The sequence below is a fragment of the Lynx rufus genome, unplaced genomic scaffold, assembly GCF_022079265.1.
Source record: "Lynx rufus isolate CCGP_SWC_20201006 ecotype Redwood Valley unplaced genomic scaffold, mLynRuf1.p SCAF_4, whole genome shotgun sequence".
NCBI lineage: Eukaryota > Metazoa > Chordata > Mammalia > Carnivora > Felidae > Lynx > Lynx rufus.
This window is the reverse complement of record NW_025814856.1, coordinates 29,986,219-30,006,631: the sequence shown is the minus strand read 5'-3', so window position 1 is coordinate 30,006,631 and position 20,413 is coordinate 29,986,219.

Sequence of the window (20,413 nt, the reverse complement as noted above, 5' to 3'; positions counted from 1 at the left end):
AGAAGTAATGAGAGAGTTTAAGAAGGGTGGTTGGATATGAAATCAATATGCAAAAATAAATCTATGCATCAACATCCGATATTTAGAAAATTCATTTTAAAATTTCCATTTATAACATTTTTTATAATGCTAGTGAGTAAAGCTAAAAGAATTACTACCATGTTAATGAACAGAAAAAAGATTCTACGTTATAAAGTGGTCAGTTCTCTCCAAAATTGTGAATTAAGTGCTATTCCAATCTAAACTCCTTTAGAAATCTACAGGAGATGTGGTTTTGGGTTTTTTGTTTGTTTGTTTGTTTTTCTTTGGAAAAAGTAGAAACTGATTCTAAAGTTTATGTAAAAGGGAACAGGGAAAAGCCATGACACTTTTTTTTAATTAAAAAATTTTTTTCAACATTTATTCATTTTTGAGAGTGAGAGAGACAGAGCATAAACAGGGGAGAGGGGCAGAGAGAGAGGGAGACACAGAATCGGAAGCAGGCTCCAGGCTCCGAGCTGTCAACACAGAGCCCGATATGGGGCTTGAACTCATGGAGTGCAAGATCATGACCTGAGCTGAAGTTGGACACTTAACCGACTGAGCCACCCAAGCGCCTTAAAGCCATGACACTTTTAAAGAAAAACAAGTTTGGGAGAGTGACATGCTTTCTAGGTATCAAGGCATCATATAAATCTCTAGTAATTAAGACAGTGCGGTATTGTTTCATTTGTAGACACATAGAAAACATAACAGAATAATAACAAAGCCAAATAAACTGAGAGACTGTTGTGGGTTGAATTTGGTCTTCCGAAAAAGATACATTCAAGTCCAAAACCCCTGGAACTTATGAATGTGACCTATTTGGACATAGGGTCTCTGCAGAAGTAAGCAAGTTAAAATAAACTGGACCTTAATCCAGTTGCTGGTGGTGTTATAAGCAGCAGAGACACAGAGAGAGAGGAAGACGGCCGTATGCCAAGGAATGCACATAAGCACTTGTTGTGTACCTGGCGAAGCACTTTTCATGGTGTATATGCTGGGAAACACACGGTGTGCACACGTTTAAGGAATGAAGCGAAGGAGTGAAGGAAGGTAGGCCTGAAGCTGCCGGTGGAAGGAGTAGGTCACCAGAACCTGGAAAGAAGAGAGTCAACAATTGAGAGGGCTCCTTAGAGGTCTTCCTTAGAGGCCACCCAGAAGCGGGGGGGAGGGGGTTGGGGACTGGAGAAATCTCACGCTCCTCTGCCCTCAGGTCTCCTGCTGGTGTTTCCACCAGTCAAGCAGAACTCAGTGGATGAGAGAGTCCACAGATGTAGTCCTTCTTGGTTAGTCTTCCAGGTACAGAATTTGGTAGAACAAGGGTAAAAAGAGGATTTGAGGGGCAGTGGTTTTATCTTGCACACAAGACATTATATAATCTTTGCAAAAGCCATAAGGGACCTGTGCTACCCTTATCCCATTTCACACAAGCAAACTGGGGCTTGGAGAGGTTAAGTCGCGTGCTGACAGTTGGCATGTAGTAGAGTTGGGGTCTAAGCCTAGACAGTGTCAATCATGAGCCAGGTAGCTCACCGCCAAAGTGAAATTCATGGCTCCATCATAGGTACAGACTAAGTCTCAGAGCAGGTGAAAAGCTGGGCCAGTGTCAGCAGAAAGGGCTGGAATTTCCCAGTTCTGTCTGGCTCCAAATGCCATCTTCCACTGTGACACCACATGAGCACCCATGACGTAGCGACCCACGAGAGGCAGACGCTTGGGTTTTTCCTTTTAATTACACAGTGGAGAAGTGGCGTCGCCAATAATACTATTGAAGTATTCAACTGGTTTTTACCTCAAGTGACGGAGTAGCCATCCTCAGAAATGAACAGCCTCCACCATGACATGGGAGAAAGCAAGGAGTATCCGATATTTGGCAGCCTGCATTTTGCATGAGGGTGTCTGTCACTAGAGATGTTCTGAGGGTTTATGTTGTTAGAGATGCTGGGATCTCTGCAATTCATTTTGATTTTGTTTAAAGCCATAAAATAAAGTGATTGGGTGAGATTCTTTTCTGTTAAAACAAAACAGAATAGTGTGAGGCCTTGCAGCTTTTATCATGGGCACTTTTAAGGTACACGATCGCTTTCATTCAGCTAAATGCTATTGACTCAAACATGGACTCTATGATTACAGTTTGTTTGGTTTTGATTATTCTTGTTTATGCACATCTTGTTTAGTTTATACTAAACTATTAGACAGGAAAGAGATAGGGAGTATGATAAAAATAAGACATTAATGATCATGAAAATGATAATCTACAATTTCCCTTCAAACTGATACCTTATAGACTCATATAGTGACTTATCAGAACAGGTAAACCACACATGTCAGGATTTCCATATTACTTTCGCTTCCATTGCTCAATAGAAGAACTTCAGTGGTGATTATAGTTCATTTGGCTTTTGATCTATTGGGGATAATAATAACCATCCATATGATGGGTTATTTGCAGAGAAATGTTGCAAGTAGAAGCCCTGAAATTTTTTATTAACTCGTCATTTGGAAACAAAGCAGAAAAACATTAAAAATAAACCAGTTAACTTTAAGTGAAAAATCTAAGCAGTCCAAACAATCGAGTCATGAAGCCATTTTTAAAAATCTATTCTTGATGCTGTAACACCTGTTAAATCCCAGTCTCTATTTAAGTAAGCATTCAGTCCTTAAACTAAATAAGATACGATGTCCTTTTAAACTCTATTTTTGTTCCAGAATTATCTCCAAGTAGATTAACTAGTGCCTACCCTTTTTTAAAGGAGTTGGCATTTATTTTCACATATAAAGTGATTACAGTTGATCATTTTAAATGTTATTTTATTATACAGTATAGACCTAAATATTTTTTAAAATAAAGTCACTTCTTTATGACATACCATGAACGAAATAATGGAGTTGCATAACAAACTGACAAGGAGATTCATGAGGCATTGCCATGTGTAGTAGACATTTATCACTTTTGTCCATGCAGCAGGAAACCTCTTTTTTCCAGCAACATTGCCTGGAGCCTGTTTCAGAAGCTACCCTCTCCCAGCCACAGTCCCATATAGGTTAGGTGAAAATGACCTGCCTTGCTGATGGGTACCTGGTCTCAGATCAAGAAAATCAGAATGTGGAACACCCTGGCCAGTGGTTCATTTAGAACGACTATGTCCCAAACTGTGCCAATAAACTTTACTGGAACCAGTAGAATAAAGAAGCTACCTTTCGGATGGAGCCACTGAAATAGAAGGACCAAAGACCAGAATATTCCCAGCAATGTGCAAGAATACCATATGCCTAAGAAGAAAACAGCAAAGAAAAGCAGAGTCAAACGACCGATAGTGACAGGTTCCCAGTGACATGTTTGAGCTCCTGGTTCCAGCCATTTCATAACTCAGTTGGATTTCACTTTTAGACTTCTCAGTTATATTCAGCAATAACTTGATAGATGACCTTGAATACATCACTTTATTTCTCTGGTCTTCGCTGTCTTCATTTATAAAATAAAGGCATTAGATCAGATGCCTGCCTAACATCTCTTTTAGATTTTACAGATTTGTGATCTTGTGATTGACCATGCATTAGTGACTCCGTAGAATTTTTAAATGGACCCAATTTCAATTGACAAAATAAATGGTGCTGGCCATCCTACTTCTTAATAGATAAAAAAGGTGAATTATACAGTACTTACAATTATAGAGGCCATGAGAAGTCATCTAATCCTTCTTCTGAGTCTCCTATCTAAATTGAGAATATACAAGGATGCTTTTATACTCCGTATCTTCATTTTGATGGAGCTCCAGGGCAAATGTCTCAGCTAACTTAATCAAAGATGTTGTTCACAACCTCTATTATGATCCTGAGTATCCCTGCCCCCATTCTGATGAAGAACCCTGGAAATTACCCATGGTAGTTTCACTTGCATTTAGTGAAAATCTTTTTGTACAATTTCGCAAATGCAAAGAAAAAAAGCCCTTTTATATAATTCCTCCAAGTTTAATAATTCTTTGATAGACAGCATCCATATCCCCTGCTAATTATTTCCCCATAAGGCAGGGTATTATACTTCCCAGAAGATGTTTTACAGGTAGGAAAGCTTTTGAAAATATATAATATTTTGACCTTTGAGATAAGAGATTTGTTGTGAAACTAGTCCTTTTTATTACTAGGTGTCATTCAAAATAAAATAATACGTTTAGACATGTTGTAGCAATTTACTTGCTATTACTCAAATCTTACCCTCTAATTAGAAGGAGAAATATGAAGCTTCATCAGTGCATAATTTAACAAACTCAATGTCATGAAATTACCATATTTTATTCTTGCCTAGCACCAAAATTTGTGGGCCCGGAGGAAAATGTTCACTTCTAAAATGCAAGATATGACTTATAACAAAAGAGTGCTTGAGAGCTGATACTACGGGTTCAGGCTAATCAAAGCCTTTGGACAAGTTCCAAAAGGCAGATTTAAAATATGAGTCAATCTCCAAATCCCATCTGCTTTGGGATGCAGCGGAAAAAGAAATGCAGTCATTTGGGGAGAGCGAAAACTATCAAAATCAGGGCTTTTTAAACCGCTGATGGAAATGATAATGGAGCAGTGGGATTGCCAGAAAGAATTCTCAAAGGAATTAGAATTTTGTCTCCAGGTAGAAGAGCCCCCGCCCCTGAAAATGGCAGAGGTGTCCCTACACTGGGATCAAGTTTCACTTTGTTCCTTCTTCTCTCTCTCCACCCTCTATTTTTATGCCCACAGCAGGGTAGGTTAGAGGCTTCACCCGACAACCTTAAAGTTACAGTAGTGGAACAAAATCAAGGTTATCTCTTATTCATATCACAATCCCGGTGTTCTTGTTCTGCTGGGTCTTTCCATCTTGTGGCTCCACCCTCCTCGAGGCCCTCAGATCCTCTCTATTCAGCCGGCATTTGGGAAGAGGACATAGGGAAAGCACACTCATATCTTCACTACTTTGGCCAGAACTCAGTCATGTGTCTACATGCAGGTGTGAAGGCGGCAGAGAAATATAGTGTAACTGTGTGCCAGGAGGAAAAAGGAAAAGGTTTTAGTGGACATACAGTTTCTGCTACATCTTTCTCTCCTTCCCTCCACCACTCTCATCTTTGCAAAAGCAATATTTGCATAATAGTTAAGGACGCAGAGTTAAGTACACTTTAGAGTCAGTCTACCAGGATTCAAGTGCAAGTTCTGCTCCTAGTAGCTGTGTAATCTGGGGAAATGATATAAGCTTTCTGTGTTTACTTTTCTGCAAAACAGGAATAATACAAGTAACTGACTCATAACATCGTTGTGAATATCAAATAAATTAATGGCTAAGTGAAGAAAATTCTAAGTAGAATATGCCTGGGACTCTATTACTTCTCACTTCTGGATCAGTCAGACTCCTAGGTTGCAGTAGAAATAATCTTGCTGACTTGAGTAAATAAAATTTATGAGGGGACCAGGAATACTGCAAAAACAGGCTTCGAAAACAAGTCCACAACAAGCAACCTCTGGAGGGCCAGCCATCAGGAACCAGAGCAGTTCTTCCAGCAGGAACAGGTCCATTCATGGATCCCCAGGCCACTACTGCTGCTGAGGTGATGATTTCCTCCAAATGCCACCACACCACACCCTACAGCCCTTACTCAAATTCCAAGTGCTACAGGAGACTGCTCAATTGCCTGCCCCTGAAATTTCCAGAATGACAAGAGAATTTGGACCCATTTGCTTTCTGGTTCCCAAGAATGCACACAGTGGCACATTTCTAAGAGGATAAAAAGTTTTGATAGTCATGGCACCTTGCCATGGTTGGCTGCTGAACAATAAAAAAAAAAAAAAAAGATGATATCCATTGTGTGATCTATTCCCCCAGTCAGCCAGCCAGCCACTCACCCACCCACTCATCCACCTACCCATTGATCCATCCATCTCTCAGTCTATTCAGTTAGCCATCTATCCACCCATGCAAAGATACATACATATCTGACAAACACACATCACCACATTTCTCTCACGTTTTTTATATCCAAATACCCGTAAAAAATGAGTCTTTCAGAGGAAGCTTTTATGGACCTAATTCACCCCAAAGCTTATGTCTCCCTGAGCAGTAGATGAAAAATATTGCAGCCTGAAAAGAACTGACTTGAAAGAATTAGGGCCCCTGCCTAAATGCCTAACATAGTATAAAAGAGTGACTCCAGCCCCAGGGTGAATGGAGTCTTATGTTTCATAAGGCAAGATATTTATTATAATGACAGGGCAAAATGGCCGTGGTCAAATCTTAAATCCAGGATGCATCTAAAGCAAGAATGTCACTTTCCAATTCAAATCCAAAATGTACATTAAAGGCAAAGAGTGTGTATGAATTCTGTTTAAAAGTCTCTTTACAGAAATGGATTAGGGTTGTCATTGATACCAAGCTTCTATTCTACCTGAGATCTATTCATGCTTTGAGCAGAGTTTAAGGCTTTCTTCTGGAGCTAATAACCTCATTTAATCTGTAATTTCTGTGTGAGAATTGGCGCACCCAAAATAAAAGAACAAATTACTAGATTATTTTTTCAATGAAATTCTAAATCAGCCTTTGGGATTTCCAACTATGAAAGCCCCCACAAAATGCTCTGTATTTTCATGGAGTTAATAGTCTTGGCATTTTAATGCATGTTTTTGAGGAATTAAAATTCAGTCACCAAAACGTACTGTAATGCAGTTATAATAGACACCTTCTTGTGTCTGCCTCCCACTCTTTAACAGTTGGGTACAAGGCACCATGCTAAGATATTTACACAGATCAGTTCATTTAATCTTCCCAATAGCCTGTGATGTAGGCTTTATTGTTTCCATTTTATATATGGGGAAATTGAGACTTGCAACATCAAAGAGCTTTTCCAACTTCACATATATAGAGATGGTGAAAGTAGAAATCAGATTCCGGAGTCCAGTTCTAGAACCCATGTTCAACCGCTAGCCTTGCACATCCATTTACCTGTATCTCATTCAGGTTGGCTCATGCTTGGTATATGTGACCCTGCCATCTTGGTTACTATTATTATGGTTAGATACCTTATCCAAGAAGGACTAACAGAGGTAGTTCTGGAAACACAGAATTGAGATTTTAGATACCTCTGTTTAGTCTATGTTAACTTCAAAACAATGAAAGAAATATAATCTGAGAAGTTTTGGATGGACATATTCTCCATATGATGTGGGACTGAGTAGCAGGAAAAGTTGGATGGCAGAGGGAAGAAGAATTAAAAGTGCGTGCCAAGAGAAGTTTTGCATATTTTTCAAACCATTTTTGAATTTGTTTAAATAACGTTTGGTGAAACAGGGATTTAATGGCAACCTCAATAGTAACAGCAATGTTGGAGACATACATCCCCTCCCACTTCTTTATAAATATAATTATTTCAGTACTTAAGAAAACCTGCAGAATCTGAAAAATAAGACAATACTACTGGAATATGTACCTGTTACTTGTCTAACTACTGTGCTTGTAATTGACCTTTTTTCGCACTTTATTTCACTGGTGTTAGCAGTCCCAAAGGCATCTTATTTGCAGGTTTTTCTGAATAAAGCACTGGTACTTAACATTGTTTATTCTTAGGGTCCCCTCTTAAAACTAAGGTGCCTTTTGCTTTATTATAGAACTTTGTAAATATCCTCCTAATCTTTATAAATTATGTTTAAATATTATAAAGATATATATTGTTATGTTATTTATATATTGTTAATTAAATGGATATTATTTATTAATTTATTATTACTATTTTTTAATGTTTATTTTTGAGAGAGAGAGAGAGAGAGAGAGACAGAGCATGAGTGGGGGGTGGGGTGCAGAGAGAGAGGGAGACACAGAATCCCTCAGGCTCCAGGCTCTGAGCTGTCAGCACAGAGCCCGACGCAGAGCTCTAACTCACCTGTGAGATCATAACTTGAGCCAAAGTCGGATGCTCAACCGACCGAGCCACCCAGCACCCCTATTATTACAACTGTTAATGTCAACCAAATACTACTCCTGTTCCTTTTGGCTTTCTGGAAGTTCAAACCCTGATAAGTCCAATGGCATCTCTTCCCTTGAGCTCAGAGATTTGCTTCTGCATCTACACCATGTATTTCCCAGTGTATTTAAGATAGCTAGAATTGTCTGCTGTTGCTTGCAACCCCAAGTGTCCTAATCTTGCGAGAAATGAGGGAGGAACCCAGCATTCATTGAATGTTTTCTACCTGCTAGAACATTTACATAAGTTTACTCATTTAATTCTCCTGACATCCCCGGGAGTATCAAGTTCAAAGCACTGAAGTGATTTGAAACAGTCAAGGTTTCACCTCCAGTTTCCTGCCTTCCAGAGCCCAAGCTATTTTTCCTCCATCATGCTGTAACTCACCTCAGAATTAGGAGGAAAAATGCTGAAATATGTCTCAATTTTTTTCAATGTTTATTTATTTTTGAGAGAGAGAGAGAGAGAGGGATACAGAGCATGAATGGGGGAGGGGCAGAGAGCAGAAATATGTCTCAAAAGCTGAACTTTGACTTCTGTGAATTTAGAGGGTACAAATACCGTGTGATGACAAGTGGCTGGCTTCTAAAATGTATCATCACCCCTCTGCAGCAATGAATAGGAAGTGCCTATTTCTTTCTGATCCTGGGTACCCAGGGATCATAAAAGGTGACATGGTGACTGCCATAACTTGTGCAAAGCAGAGCAAAGAACAAGGCCCATCCCTTTGAAAAAATGTAGGTAATGAACAAGAAATGAACAAAGAATGAGGAGAGGAGACAGCGTATGGGGAACCCCTGTGTATGTATATTCGCACAGTTCTATGGGCATTTGCCTTACTTTAACTCTTTGGCCACAAGGAAGAGACTCAGACTACATTAAGAAGGGATAGTTCACGGTCAGGGAGACAGAGACCTCAAAATAGAAACCCAAGTGTGAATGAGCCTGAGAGGAGGAAGAGGGGGAGTCAGAGCACCTTGCGATCTCAGCGGCGGACTCGTACAGGTGCTCCCACCCATGCTCCCTCCAGAGGTTGACCCCACTACTTTTTGTCCCATCTTTGTGGACTTTTGCCTCTCCTCTCTCTGTCAAGCTTCCTTGCCCAATGCTCCCTGTTTCTCTTTACCTCACAGTTTGTTTCTCAGGGCTTCTGCTTTCTTGTGACTTCCCCATGCTCACACCTAGCTTCTTCCATATACTTGGATTCATCGTGACCCCATTCCTCTGCATAGGCTCTTTCAGCTTCACCTGGGGCCATTAGCAACGTGGGGAGGCGGGGGCTCCATGCTTCCCAATCCAAAGTCCTGGAGCTAGAGTTAATTATGATGCCTGAGCTCGTCTTTACTGCCGGAGAAGTGTGTTTGTCTGCTTGTGGGTTCTTTTGCTAGCCCATCACACGGAGCCTCCCAGAGTGGATTGGTTGCTGTGCTCATTCCTAGTCCAAACCAGGTAGTGGGGGCGGTGGGGGGAGGGAGGGAGGGCTAAGGCGAGTGGTAGAGGACGCACAGTAGAGACATCACCATTGCCTAAGGTCTTCCTCTTGTCAGTGGTGGGAACAGATGTGGCAGCCACCAGGATGGATGTGCTTAGTCTGGGTTTTGCCCGAAGTCTCTGTGTGCTAATAAAATAATAACTAATAGGTGCCAGACTCTACTATTGGCTTCGCACCATGCTAAAGGCTTTATGTGCGCAATCTCGCCTACTGCGAATAGCGACTTTATGAGGTAGGCCCCCATTTTGAAGCTCTCTCCCCCTTGTAGCCGTGAAGCAGTTGAGGCACAGACTGCTTGCACTCTTAACTCTTACAGAGTTTAGGCGCTATGAGGTATCATTCAGCAAGCGAAGCAGGGCAAAGCCACTGCCTGTCCTTGGTATTTCTGATCCCTCACAAAAGGAATATTTTCAAGCCCCTAAACAAACAAACAAACAGCCAAGAATAGAGGGTGTTCTAGAGTAAAATTGGCATGGCAGTGCCCTCAGCACCGTAATCAGGATCTAAATGAAGTTCTTGACCCTGAGGATAGTCTGGAGAAAGGTCTTCTTTCCACAAGGAGTTTGGAAAAATGGGCTCAGCAAAGTCATAGAGGTAGAGGTGGACAAGGACACTAAGGTCTCTCTCTTCCAACCTGGATCGTTGGTTATAAAAGGGGAAGAAGAAAGGCCAATTCTGATTGGCCTGATCCCACCTGACCTAGAGATGTGATCAATTCTCAGATTATCGCAGAATCTGTCCTGCCTTGGAACTCGCACTTGCCTTATTTTGTAGCTAATGCCAGGATGTACTCTCCACAAAATAGGAAAGGAAGAAGTCACGGTGGGCCCAGGGTCCAGGCCCCTCTCTGCCGGCTTCAGCTGCGGCACCACCAGGGGCCGCCGCAGCCGCCGGAAACGTTAGCATTAGCGATGTGGGCGGATGGCCGAAGCCAAAAGCTGACACGCTTCTAGATCTCTCTTGAGTCCCTGAGGCCGTGGCTGAGGCATTCTCTTCCTTCAGGAGCTCCGGTCTCTCTTTTGTCTTTGGAGGGCCGGCTCGGGAGCTCCGAGGAGCCCACAGATCTCCGCGGCCTGCTCAAACACCATTCTGTCCGGGTGGGTCCACTGAGCCAACAGAGGGAAAGGAAGACAAACACGGCCAGGAAGCAAGCTGCCAAACGAACTGAAAGAAACGGCCCAGCGAGGCCGCCGCGGTCACTGGGCATTTGGCCAGCTCTTCCTGGAGCAAACCGAAGAGGTAAGGACCTGGCCTCGCTCTCACGCGTCAGCAAACGCCTCCTGTGGTGAATGTGAGGTCCCCTGTCCTCTTGAACACAGTCTGGGGATGGCTTTTGGCTGCACCAAGGCCGCCTTGATAAGGAATATGCAACTATTCTCAAAATCCGTCCCCCGTCCTCCTGGCTTCACCTGCCAGCGAATACTTCCTACTCTATTGCCGTCCACTGCAACTCTCCTACCAGGGAAGTGCCCGAGAGGCTTTTTCTTTTTTCTTTCTCTCAAACTTGAGGATTTTTTAAATGTATTTGTGTGCATATGTTTTCAAGGGACAAATTCCCTGCAGAGGCGGGATCACGCGCCGCATCGTGTCTACGTCGAATGCTTTTCTATCTGGCATAGAATCAGAAAATGCAAACGCTTAAATTTGGAGCCACGGTGCGTGTGCGTGAGTGTGTGTTTTGTTAAGACCGGATTCTCCTTCTGAGCTACGGTATGTCTTTTAGAGAGGAGCCGTGGAGATCCAGTAAATTCTGTTGGTTTTGGTTGGTTTTTCATAGAGCAGTGGTATGCGCTTTGGAGGAAAATCATTATTAATCTTTATTTATTTTGAGAGAGAGAGAGTGTGTGTGTGAGCAGGTGAGGAGCAGGAAGACAGGGGAGAGAGAATCCCCAAGGAGACTCCATACTGTCAGCACGAAGCCCGATGTGGGGTTAGAACTCAGGAACTGTGAGATTATGACTTGAGCCCAAATCAAGAGCTGGATGGTTAACTGACTGCACCACCCAGGTGCCCCCCAACTTTTTAATTAGAAAAATAGACACCTACATATATTTCTTCACTTAGTTCAGGGGTTCTCAGCCTCAGCACGCTGACGTTTGGGGCTGGATCACTCTTTGCCGTGAGGGACTGTCCTGTGCACTGAAGGATATTCAACAGCCTCTGGATTCTATCCACTACATGTCAGTTCAACTTTCCCCATCCCTGATGCCCCTTCAACCCTGTGACAATCAAAAAATATCACCAGACATCGCCAAATGTTCCCAAGGAGGCAAAGCCCCCTGGTTGAGGACCACCGACCCAAAGCAAAGCCACAGGGCTTGTATGCAGCAGGTACTCAGTGTGCGAGTTTAACCGTGAACAAGCAAAAGAGTGTTTCCCACTGCTCTTGAGAAAAAGATGTGATATCTAAACTTGGCCTTTTTGGCTACCACGGTCTGGCCCAGCTTTCCTGTCCATTAGATCTCAGACCCTGTATTCCCTGCTCTCCTTGCTCCAGCCACGCTCCCTTCTGCCACGGATTTAACACAAGCTGATGCCCCTGTGTGCGATGGCCTTCGCTCACCTCGTGGGCACAGTAAGCCCTGTTTATCCTTCGGGGCTCACTCAAGTGGTGCTTTCTCAAAGAAATGACAGTAAGATCCTCCCTTAACGGATTTCACCCTTGATTGCAGCCACTCTCCCTACTTCATGTCTCTCCGTATCCCTTGTCTTGCTGGACGTTCTTTTGGAGAAATATCTCTGGCCCCCTAGGCTGGAAGGCCCATGAAGGCAGGGACCAGGACCAAGAGCGCAATGCTCTTTGATTCTTGTTTTCACTCTACTGTTACCAGCAGCCCGCACAGTTCCTGGGCCACCTGGAGGTATAAAGTACTTGGATAAATGAATATATCATTAAATTACTCAAAGAACTGTTTCCTGAAAGATTACATCAAATATCCTACTTCCTCATTCCTTTTGGTTAAGAGATTTGAGTTCAAATACACAGTAAAGAGATTTGAATTCAAATAGATGCTGACATTGGGGCACCTGGGTGGCTCACTAGGTTGAGAATCTGACTTCAGCCCAGGTCATGGTCTCGTGGTTCGTGAGTTTGAGCCCCATTTCGAGTTGAGCTCCCTGCTGTCAGTCTGTCGGCACAGAGCCCGCTTCGGATCCCTATCCCCTTCCCTCTGCCCCTCCCCCACTTGTGCTAGAAAAAAAAATTCAAATAGACGCTGATATCAAAAAGATGTCCTTTCATTTGAATATCTTGGCTTAGGTTCGTCCATTGAATTGATCCCTCAAAGATGCAGAAAATAGCAAGAATCTGCTCAATGATAATTTGCCAAATCAGAAGGCACCGGAGCGGTGGTTCTCAAACGTCAGTGCATCAGCATCACCAGGAGGGCTTGTGGAAACAGGTCAGATGAGGAGGCCCCACCTCCAGAGTTTCCATGAGCAGATCTGGGGTGGGGCCTGAGAATGTGCACTTCTAACAAGTTCTCAGATGATGATGGTAGTGCTGGTCAGAGCATGGCGTTTTGAGAACCACTGTCCCAGAACAAACAGATCCAGGGAAAGCCTGTGGGAATCTGAGCTTCATGTAGTGGCAACTTTTCTAAAAAACAAACAAACAAACAAACAACTATTCTAATCATCATTTTATTGGACATTGACGTTCAGAATGGTGGGATGATTCGTCATGACCACATAGCCAGCTGGTAAGCTTAGGAGTCAGGAAACGGATCCTTTTCTGATTGCAAAGCCTGGGCTCTTGACTCCCATGCCCATGTGTCTCTAAGTTGCCTAATGGTAAAAAATGTTCAAGGCAGTCTAGCAGGTGAGTCTCCTGATACAGCAGGTTTGGGAAACACTGTGCTGGCTTTATTCCCTGCCTCCCACTCAAGAGACACAGCTCTGTGCCTGGGACTTCCCTGGCCCATCTTCTTCCGGAGCCACCCCCAGGCTGTTCCCTCTCCCAACTGTGTCACAATCCAACCTACTTGGTATTTCTTCAGCTGGGATCGCTCCAGAGATAAGCAACAGTGTGCGGGAGTTATGCAAAGTTACAAGGTAAAAAGAGCCTTTAAAATTTTTTTAGCATCAATTTGTATTCCTTGGTGAGCAATTGAAGACATTAAAAACAGAGCTGTTATATCCTTGTAAGAGTAATTGTGTGGTGTGTGTGTGTGTGTGTGTGTGTGTGTGTGTGTACACTTGAGGGGAGCTAATTATTCCTTATCACACAGTCCTCCTTTCCTACTGTGGGGGTAATTTGGTGACAAATTTGAAATGACTTCTGGCGCTCAGTAAATAAGAAGATTCTAAGAAGCATCCAGGGGAACAGCGAGTATACCCAAGGAGAATTGATTCTCTCTCAGGGGTTTGAAGGCCACTTTCATTCCTGAAAGGCAGGTAAAAAGGTGAGCCAAACATAATACCTAACTTCAAAAAGCTACAATCCAGTGGGGCTTGATTTGCCAGATAAAATACAGGACATCCAGTAAAAGTTGGAATGGCAGAATAGTATATCCCATGTAATACTGAGATACGGTTTTACTAAAAAGATTTATTGTTTATCTGAGATTCAAATTTAACTAGACATCTTACTTCTCCCCATCCCCTGAATCCCACGGTGCGATTCAATGTAGGGCAAGAAAGCGAGTACCCATGCAATTATAATACAATCCCAAGACTGGTTGGACAGTGAGCATTACTTCAATGAAATTATGAAAGAAATGGTTTCAGAGGAAAGAGAAGGCACATCTGGTTGAGAAACTAAGGGAAGATGATGCAGGAGGCAGGACTGGAGGTGAGCCCTAAAGGATGAGCAAGATTGGGAAGAAGCCATATGTGGAACCATGTTCCAAGCAGGAGGAACAAGTGAGGAGATAGAAAAGTATTTAGCACATTTAGTTCCCACAGTGTAGAGTTTGTGTCAAGGAAATAAGGCTGAAGAGGGGTGATGAAGCTAGAGCGCAGGAGCCACGGTTGGCTAAGGCATTTAAGATGAATCCGTTCCATAGCTACTAGGAAATCTCTGATGATCTCATAGGGTCTGGGCTTCAAAGGCGGTTAATCTGACAGACATCTGCAGAATGGACAAGAAAGGGAAGATCAGAAGGCTATTCCAATGATCCATGTCACTTTTTTTAGTTCTGTGGGTCACAGCTTTTTAACGGGTTGCGAAATCAATTTAAGTGGTTGTGGCCAGTGCTGTTAAAGCATGAAACAGAAAAAAATTAAGAAATATCAGTATATATTAGCATTTAAGTGTTACTTTAATAAGTGCTTGTTTGGGGAGAGGGGTGCCTGATGGGTCACGATGTTTAAAATGTGCTTCTTACAGAGTCACAGTCCAGAATGTTTGGAGACTGTTGTTCTATACAGAGGATGGGTCCATTAGTGTCTTTGCCTTCTGCACACTGCCTTCTCAGGAATCACTTCTCTCCCAATGACTTTGGCAGGGGCCTTTCAACATACAATTCGATCCCTAGCTCAGACCAGGGTGAACATCTCGCCCAAGAGGAAACAGCATGTGGACTGGAGCTGAGCCAGTCATCCCAGCCTGAGGACAGGTATTAAGAGACATAGTCTTCATTTACTGGGGACTGTGGGCTGCGGCCATAAGGATAGCTGGTAGCTATCTGGTAGCTATTGGCCACGATGGGTCAATGGCAAATGAATCAGTAAGTCAGGAGGGTCAGAAGTAAGTATGAGAGGGACCATCCAGTCCCCAAGAAATGGAGAGAAATGGAACCTGTTGAAGTCACGGATGGACAAAGCATGTAAGTTCGTGTTCTACATTTCCACTTCTAGTCCCTCTATGGCCAGACTATTACTTCTGAACCTTGGAGGTCTGTGAGATTGCCTGTTGTATCTGTGTATTTCATTTGCAGTAAATTTCCCTTTTTCTCAAGCAAGCTGGAGCAGGTTCAGTTCCTTTTTACGAACTGCTCTCTGGCTCAAGCAAACAGTTTGGGCAGGGATGATGTTGATAAATAAATATTGATTTTGCAAGTAGGGAAGGAGGTATACAAAATTCCTAAGAGGACCTGACAGCTGATGTAATTAATTAATTATAATATATAAAAACTTAGGCTTAATCATTATAATATAAAACGTACAAATATATAATAAATCATTTATTATTATTATTATTATTATTATTATTACTATTATTATTATTTGGGGATCTCTGTGTGCCCAGAAGCAGTAGGATAGATAGATAATTCACTGGTTGTGGTCACCATAAGTGTGAATCCTCACCAGCACTCTACAGGTTCTATACTCTTTGCAAATATAAACACTGAGTCTCCAAGAGATTGAAGCAATAGTCCTGGGTCACCTTACTAGTAAATGAAACCAGGGATTTGTCCAGACTCATTGTCCTCTATTCCTGGTGCTTTATTGTCTCTTGATGAGGCCAGCAGAGGACGCAGCAAAAATGTTAAGCCCTCATGAAAGTGTTGGGACTATGAAAGCAGTCCAGATTCTAGTTGTGTGGCTTTTTCCTTCCTTCAACGTACAATCTGACAACAATCAATCTTACAGTAAGAGACTATATCCAAAACCCCCAATGAAGGTGGAAATGACTGTTATATAGGTAATTTGATCAACAGTCAGCCCACAAAATTGAAATTTACAAATATATACATGTGTGTGTGTGTGTGTGTGTGTGTATTGCTTAGAAGTGATTTGTCTTCTCTGATTGCTGGTTTCAGTTCCACACTGACTCCATGTTGAAGATCGACAGGGCCCTGGTGCCTAATGGCTCCACCCTTTTGCCTAGGGTTAGCATTGGGCCCGTCCCTCCACCCTTTCCCCTGCTGATGGCAATTAAGAGACGACTCAGGGCTACTGTGTATCTTCCTGCTCCAAACCTTTAACAGCCCTATTTCCTTCAAGATATAATCCACATTGCTAGTATGATAGTCAGGTCCCTCCAGAGCTGAAAATTGACCTGAAATGTAGGAGCTCCAAGCTTCCTTGTCACCGTTCACTCACACCTGCGTGCATGTATATGCTTATGTAAGTATTTGTGCAGAGAATGTCTACTGTTTTCCTACCATGTGCCATCCCCATTCTAGCCATTAGGCATTCAAGGACTAATGATGATGGTAGCTTATGTCTATTAACTGCCTAACAGCCTAAATACAAGCTAAGCAATTTATTCGCACTAACCACATTCATGTGGATCATAAGTATGGATGGTGGGTGTTATTATCATCTATCTTACAGCTGATGAAACCAAAACTTAAAGGAGGTATCAACCTTCCTAAGCACCATACAGCTAATAAATGGCAGAGTCAAGATTCAAACCCGGATCTTACCCCAGCCTCTAAGTATTGGGCCATTGTTCCACTGCATCTCCAGAGTAAGATCTACACAGTTCCTGTCCGCAAGCATCTCACTCTCCAGAAGGAGAAATAGATGTGTAATTATCGTTGAATGCAAATGGAGAGTATCATGATGGAAATATGGAAAAAATGGGGCCAATCTCATCAGATTGGTTTATTGGTTCCTCTCCGAGGACCAGCAGCAAATTTCTACCCTCTGCCTTTGCTCATGGAGTTTCCCCTGCCGAGAATCCCCACCTATCTTCTCTCAATTTGTCAAATCACACTGCTACTTTAAGGCATTTGTGCTTCCTCTTTTTATCCCTCTTCCGGGGCAGATGTGGCTAATCAGACATGAAGCTTGTTCCTGCCCAACCTGGACTGTCTTGAGAATTCTTCACAACGTAGCCTTCAGAACATGTTATTAATTAATGAGAGTTAGTGCATACAATAAGTATATTTGGTCTCTCAAAGCTAATCTACCTCGATTCATTTTATAAATGAGGAGGTTGAAGTTTGATGAGCTGGAATGACTGGCCCGAGGTCACATGGTGAGTCAGAGACAAACCTGGGTCTGGAAGCCAGGCGTCCATCCTCCTGCCCCATGCGCTCCCTGCTCTCAGCTGACCGTGTAGACTCTTGCCAATCACGAAAAACGCCGATAAATGAAGTCCAAGTATGCAGAGAGAATGAAGGCAAGTAAAATGCCAATTACTCAGTCCCAACAGACTGGGTACCTACTTACAAGCTGCGTTGGGCTACACCTACAGAAAGTGTCTTTAATTAGAGACAGATTCTGATGAAAGGTTGGCAGTATCTCTGAAACTCTTGTTTGTATTTAAATGCACAGAACACTATGCATTTATATCATTTGCATGCCATATTTGAATTGAAGAATATTCAATATTTATTCTTTGTCGCTTGCTGAGTAACATGCTGCTCAACTTTTCTATTTACTAACACAACTCGTTTGTTTAGTTCATGGCTGCATTTCCAGTTGGATGTTTGAAGTATAACTTACAGCATACTCTTTGGTATTTCACAAAAATTTAAACTTAAAAACGAAGGCATAGAAGTTATACAGCTATGAGATAAAGTACAGGCCTACTCATGGGCATTTAATTCCACCATGTAGTAGGAAGGACCCTTAGAACCAAGAACATTGGAGTTAGCAACAAAATTCTGTTCTTACTACCTGTATGACCCTTGAGCAGGTTAATTCACGTCTCTGATCCTGGTTCTTCATTTCTCTTTGGAGATGCAAGATTGTTCTAAGATGAGAGGTCTGTATTGCCTCTGATATCTCTCTTTTCTTGCTAAAAATAGTATCTTTTTCTCTACTTTATGCTAAGGTAATGATAACCAATAGTAAGCATTTATTACATTTCAGGCCATATTCATATGGTCACTGTACATGTGTTTGTTTAGACTTCCTCACTGTGCAAGTGCCTATGTCCCAAGGGTGAGCATTGAGAGAGAGAGAGAGAGAGCACCAGGGAAGGTGACCTGGCCTGGGCATCACATAGTATCACTCTGTCACACTCTGTTGCTTGGGGCAGTCACAAACCCACCCAGGTACAAGGGGAGAGAAATAGGCTTCATGTTGGACAGAGAGTGACAAAGTTCTGGAAAAACACATGGGACTAGAAAAAACTGCTGGGACCATTTTGGGGAAATACAATCTTCTCACAAAGTATACATGCTATGAGGACAAGAAATTAGGCATGTTTTGCTACCTGTTTGATTCCCTTGTCTTAGAGAGAACTGACCCCCAGAAGTACACAGTGAATTTTTGTTGAAAGAATGAATGAATGCCAGTTTGTAAGACCTGTGCCTTGTCTAATGCCTTTTTTAATGAACGAACAAGAAAGCTGAGACTCACTGAAGGGAATAGAACTGTGAAAACAAAGCTGGGACAGAACCTGAGATTCCTGCTTCCGGTCTCACATTCTTTCCACACCCAAAAACCTGCCTCTCTTGGAGGAAGTTGCTGGGGAAATCTGAGAGCAAAAACCACATTGTGATTCAGTGTCTGGCGATAATGACCAATTTTGGAGCTCCTGGAGAGTTCCTGGAAGTAACAGCCATTCTCCCCACAAAATATCAGTACTATAAATTGCTACTTGTTAAAAAACTTGTGGGAGTGCACCATATTCATAGAAATAGCTGGAGAGTGAGAGAACAATTATCACAGAATTGATCACCCACAGCTCAGTCCAATGAGATTCAGATTGTCCTGTGTTGTGAGGTGCCAGTGAACCAAATGCTGTGATATTTTGTTAGGACCATTGATTGCCTTCGGAATAAGATTGCAAGCAATTTGAGCCAAAAAGCAATCTTGTATGGGACTCCTGCTGGAATTTTATGCAGCTCCTGTGCCACGTATGTTTAGAAAGTCACTGCCAGGCTGGTGGCAATGTTTTCGTGCTCTGGTTTCAGAAGACTGCACAGTGTTTATGTCATCCAATTAAACCAGTTTATTAGCGGGTTAATATTAGATGATACTGTTAAATATCATCTAGAGCTGAAAGGGAATAAAGCAAAAGTCAGAGTAAAGTCTGCAACAGCTCCCGCTTAGAATACTGATAAGATGAAAGGGAAATACGACAAAAACTTCTAAGCAACAGTAGGCCACATCACCTTTGCCACAGAGTTCCCGGGCTCATATCACCCCCTCCGTTACTAACTGACCTCATGCTCCCTGTCCCGTGTTTTCTGTAATGGAGATAACCAGAGCGTATATCCATGACGTGATTTTAAGATCATGGAAGTTAACAAATATGAAACACTTAGGACAGTGCTTGGGACCTGACAATTCCTATACTAAATGTTAGCTGTGATTATTATTATGCAAGGGATTCATCCCATCTACACAAGGGATCACCTCCCAACAAAGAATTGAGGGCATTACCAGCCACCTAGTAGCAGGTGTTAGAGCTGAGATACAGATTCCAAAGTCTGCCTTCCACCTCTGTGCCTGACATCCTCCACTAAGAAGATTCTTTCTCCCTTCCTGGGTGCTGCATTTGCAATTAACATACCTTGAAAAAGCTACCCATAATCTGGTCTGTTTGACCATTTTCCTATAGACCCTGGCAGATGGGGAGGAGCAAATGGTGAACTTCCAAGAAAAAATGTCTGAGGCTCACTGAGCTGAAACGCTTCCCTGAAATGAGGGTGTGGGGGACAGGATGCGAGGAAGCACCCCCATGGACACCCAACCCTGGAAGAATTAACGCTTGGTTTGGATGCAGGGGTGCCTGGGTTGGGCGTCCAACTTTGGCTCAGGTCATGGTCTCATAGTTTTTGGGTTCGAGCCCCGCATCGGGCTCTGTGCTGACAGTTCAGAGCCTAGAGCCTGCTTTGGATTCTGTGTCTCCCTCTCTCTCTGCCCCTCCCTGGCTCCCTCTGTCTCTCTCTCTTTCAAAAATAAATAGCCATTGAAAAAAAAATTTTTTTAAACCTTGGTTTGGATGCATGGGCCATCTGCCTCTCCTTAAAAAAAAGGAAAAGGTTGGGGCACCTGGGTGGCTCAGTCGGTTAGGCGGCCGACTTCCGCCCAGGTCATGATCTCGCGGTCCATGAGTTTGAGCCCCACGTCGGGC